The sequence below is a fragment of the Phoca vitulina genome, unplaced genomic scaffold (assembly GCF_004348235.1).
Source record: "Phoca vitulina isolate PV1807 unplaced genomic scaffold, GSC_HSeal_1.0 scaffold16, whole genome shotgun sequence".
Taxonomy (NCBI): Eukaryota; Metazoa; Chordata; class Mammalia; order Carnivora; family Phocidae; genus Phoca; species Phoca vitulina.
In genome coordinates this window covers 7505107-7510072 of record NW_022589719.1, presented here as the reverse complement: position 1 = coordinate 7510072, position 4966 = coordinate 7505107, and the positions used below count along the sequence as shown (strand labels likewise).

The 4966-nt window shown below is 38.4% G+C and overlaps 1 pseudogene; it reads right to left on the bottom strand.

Moving 5' to 3' along the window:
• Positions 1-4175: 4175 nt before the first annotated feature.
• On the bottom strand, positions 4176-4481 carry LOC116638930 (annotated as a pseudogene).
• Positions 4482-4966: the final 485 nt, after the last annotated feature.

Sequence of the window (4966 nt, the reverse complement as noted above, 5' to 3'; positions counted from 1 at the left end):
TTGCTGGGTCATACGGTAAATACATGCTTAATTTTATTTATTTTATTTTTTTAAAGATTCATTTATTTATTTGAGAAAGAGAAAGAGTGTGAGCAAGGAGAGAGGCAGAGAGAGTGGGACAATCTCCAGCAGACTCCCCGCTGAGCACAGAGCTGCTCAATCCCATGACCCTGAGATCATGACCTGAGCTGAAATCAAGAGTCAAACACCTAACCAACTGAGCCACCCAGGCATCCCTATATGCTTAATTTTATAAGAAACTGCCAAACTGCTATCCAGAGTGGCTATTTCATTTTGCTACCAACAATATATTGAGTTCCAGTTACTCTACATCCTTAGCAGCACTGATAATATATTTTTTTTAATTTTAGCTATTCTAATAGATGTGCAAGAGTATCTCACTGTGGCTTTAATCCACATTTCCCAAATGGCTAATGAACATTTTATATGCTTATTTGCCATCCTTTTGCTGAAATCATTTGGGATATTTTAGTTCCTTTGTGTTCTCATATAAATTTTAGAATGAACTTTTATATACCTTCAAAAAATCTGTTGGAATTTTTATTGGAATTGAGTTAAATTTATAGATAAATTTGAGAATTAAATTTTAGCTATGTTGTGTCTTCCAATTCATGAACACAGTGTTTTTTAAAAACTGGGTAGTTTTCTTACAGTTGAGTTATGAGAGTTCTTTTTATATTCTAGATACAAGCCCTTTGTTGGGTATGTGATTTGCAAATATTTTATCTCCGTCTGTAGCTTGTCTTTCCTTTCTCAAAATAGTGCCTTAAATGGAGCAAAAGTTTTTCATTTTGCTCAAGTAGAATTCACTATTGTTTTATGGATTGTGCTTTTGGTATCACATCTAAGAACTCTTTATCTAACTCCAAGTCACAAAGATTTTTCTGCCTGTTTTTTTTCTTTAAAATGTCATAATTCTATGTTTTACATGTAGATTTATGATCTTTTTTTTTTTTTTTTTTCTTAAAGATTTTATTTATTTATTTGAGAGAGAGAGAATGAGAGACAGAGAGCATGAGAGGGAGGAGGGTCAGAGGGAGAAGCAGACTCCCCGACGAGCAGGGAGCCCGATGCGGGACTCGATCCCGGGACTCCAGGATCATGACCTGAGCCGAAGGCAGTCGCTTAACCAAATGAGCCACCCAGGCGCCCCATTTATGATCTATTTTTGAGTTAATTTTCATATAAAGTTTGAGGTTAAGATCCAGGTTTTTTGTTTGTTTGTTTGTGTATGGCTATCCAGTTGTTTCAACATCATTTATTGAAAGGCTTCCTCTATTGAATCGCTTTCACAACTTTGTAAAAAATCACTTGGACATATTTATGTGGGTTATTTCTGGGTTCTCTATTCTGTTCCATTGATCTGTGTCTATCATTTTGCTAGTATCACACTGAATTGATTGCTGTAGCTTTATAACAAATCTTAAAATCTGATAGTGTGATTTCTCCAACATTATTACTGTCTTCCAAAATTGTTTTGGTTACTATAGTTCCTTTGCTTTTCCATTTAAATTTTAAAATCAGCTTATCTGTGTCTATAAAAATAATGCTGGGATTTGATCTACCAATCAGTTTGGGGAGAGTTACATCTTTGCTATGATGATTCTTTCAAACCATAAAATAGTAATTTCTTGATTTATTTAGGTCTTTTTTATTTATTTTATCATTTATTTATCATATATTCTTGTAGTTTTAAGCATACAGACTATTTTCATGTTTTTTAGATTTGTACCTAAGTATTTAATTCTTTGGAGCTAATGTAATTTTTAAAAATTTTATTCATTGCCAGTATAAAGAAATACATTTTGTTCTTGTATGTTGACCTTGTATCCTGCAACCTCATTAAATTCACTAGTTTGAAAGTTCTGTCATGGATTCCTTGAGATTTTCTGCATAGATAATCATGTCATCTGAAAATATGCTTACCTTTTATTTCTTTTTCTTACCTTATTATACAGGCTAGAACATCCAATACAATGTTGAGTGGTGAAAGTGGACATCCTTGCTTTGTTCCCAAATGTAAAGAAAAGGCATTCAGTCTTTCACCATTAAATATGTTAGCTATGTATTTTATAGACACTCTTTATTGGGTTAAGAAATTTTTCTTCTATTCCTAGTTTGTTGAGAGTCTTTCTCATGACTCGATGTTGAATTTTGTCAAATCCTCTTCCTGAATCAATTGATATGATCATGTGATTTTTTTTTCCTTCTTTAGATTGTTAATATGGTGGATTACATTTATTGAGTTTCCAACACTGTACCAATCTCACATTCCCACTAGAATCTTGACTTGGTCATGATGTTTTATTGTTTTTATATATTGAAATATTCAATTCCTTAATGTTTTATTGAGCTTTATTACATTTATGGTCATGAGGCATATTTAGCTTGTAGTGGTTTTCTGTTTTGATTTTTTTCTACTGCTATCTTTGTCTAGGTTTGGTGTTTGGGTAATGCTGTCTTCATAAATTGGGAATGTCCTTTCCTCTTCTTATTTCTGGAAGAGATTGTGTAGAATAGGTGTTAATTCTTCTTTAAATATTTCTTAGAATTTGCCAAGACAACCATTTGTGCTTAGAGATTGCTTTTTTGGAAACTTTTAACTGCAAATACAATTTCTTTGTTACTGAATTATTTAACTATTACATCTTGGGTGAATTTTGGTAGTCTGTTATTTTCAAAGAATTATTCTATTTCATCTGTTTGCAGATTTGTGTCAATAAAGTTGTTCTTAGTTTTCCCTTAATATCTTTTTAACGTCTATGGGATTTATAATGATAGCCCCTCTTTCATTCCTGATATTGGTAATTTATGGCTTATCTCTTTTTTCTTTGTCAGTCTTGCTAAAGGCTTATCAATATTGAGATTTTTAAAATATTTTATTTATTTATTTGACACAGAGAGAGAGAGAGAGTACAAGCAGGTGGAGCGGCAGAGGCAGAGGGAGAGGGAAAAGCAGGCTCCCAGCTGAGCAGAGAGCTGGATGTGGGACTCGGTCCCAGGACGCCGGGATCATGACCTGAACCAAAGGCAGACACTTAATCAACTGAGCCACCCAGGTGCCCCAAGGCTTATCAATATCGTTAATGTCAAAGAATCAGTTTTTGTTTTTATTTTCTCCAACGTTTTGTCTTTTCAATTCCATTGATCTCTAGTGTTATCTTTATTATTTCCTTCTTTTTGCTTGCTTTGGGTTTATTTTACTCCTATTTTTCCAGTTTTTCTTTCTTTTTTTTTTTTAAACACTTCTAAGAGGCTTTATATTAAAGATTATGTAGAACAGAACCGTCTCTCAGAAACCTAGGCATGAGGAAGGAACATTGATGGGTTCTTTCTGGGGCTTTTCTCGTGGGGACAAAGAGATGACAAGAGGAAATGTTAGAACATGAGAGCATATGACAGATGAAGGGAGGCAGAGGTGGGAAGAGGGTTTTCTAGCCACAAGGCCACCACATTCATGTTCAAAGAGAAGTCAGAGCGATTGGAGGGGGAACGCCAAACACAACAAAATAAAACCCAAGTCAGAGGAAAAAAGGGTTTCATACAACACAGTATCAAAAAAGTAAAAGGAACACACTAAATGCACAAACTGGTGGCAAGTTAAGCCCATAGCCTATTGTGATAGGTCCTTCCAGCATCAGTCAGGTTTCTTCTCCATCTGTTATCTCAAGGTTATTTACAGATGTGGTGACTTTTGAACAAGAGTCTCTCACAGGAGGGTGGGCAGGTTTCAATCACTAGTTTCTGGATCTGTTTGTGCCATGTAGGCATCCAACTCGGCATCCAGGTGTCCTTTTGTTTTCGACATGTATGCATCCAACTGGTTGTCCAGCTGCTCCTTGGTCAGTACAGGGCGAGTGAGGGCACCTCTCCCTCATCCACGTCCTCGGCCTTGACCTCCAAAGCCCCCTCTTCGCCGACCTATCATACCCCGACCTCTACCACCAATTCCGCCACAGCGCATAGCTCCACGCCCTAGGCCCCCTCTCTCAGGACCTCTACGACCTGGAACACCACCTCTTCTTAAGCCCATTCGGGGAGCTACGGCTCATCCACCTTGGAGCGACATCCCACCCCTAAGCAGGGTTCTGGTGGCACGTCTCCCACGTAGTCCTCCTCGGGGTAAGCCTCTCTGGATTATGGGCAGCCCTCGTCCTCCGATTGCTCCCCTGGCCAGGGTGCCTATGGGTCAGCCTAACGGTGCCTGGATGTTACTCTTACCCAGGCGCTGCTTTAAGCTCTTCTGCTTAAGTTTTAATGCTGCCTGGACAGAGGGTCTATTCTCCATCTGCTGGGCCAGTCTTCTGTTTCTGGCACTGGCTAGCTGCTGTTGTTGCTGCACGGAAGCCCGAATATTCACTGGCATCAGCTGTGTGTTCTTCAGCATATTAGTAAAGTGCTCATTTAGAGCACTTGGTGGTGCTTTTTAGCACAACTTTCGCTGCTGACTGTGCAGCCATCTTCAAATCTGAGTAAGCAGTATCTCTCATAGGTGAACCAAAAAAAAAAAAAGAGAGAGAGAAAGAGACATGAGGTGGGAGAGGTTCTCCAAATGCTTCATAGAGGGCCATCAGGAGGTAGCAGGGCCCCAGGGATCAGGCAAAAGTAAGAGAGCAGGTTAAGAGAAGACAGTTAGAAGCTCCCAGAATCTGGAGAGATTCCAGAAACAAGGCAGATGATGTATTATCAGAACTGTAGTACTTAGAGCTTGGGGGCTAGATCTCAGAGAAGAGGTATTAAAACACCTGATAGGGGCACCTGGGTGACTCAGTCAGTTACGCATCTGCATTTGGCTCAGGTCATGATCCTAGGGTCCTAGGATGGAGCCCCACTTCAGGTTCCCTGCTCAGCAGGGAGTCTTCTTCTCTCCTTCCCCCAGCTCGTGCACTCTCTCTCTCTCTCTCTTTCAAATAAATAAGTAAATAAAATCTTAAAAAAAAAAAAC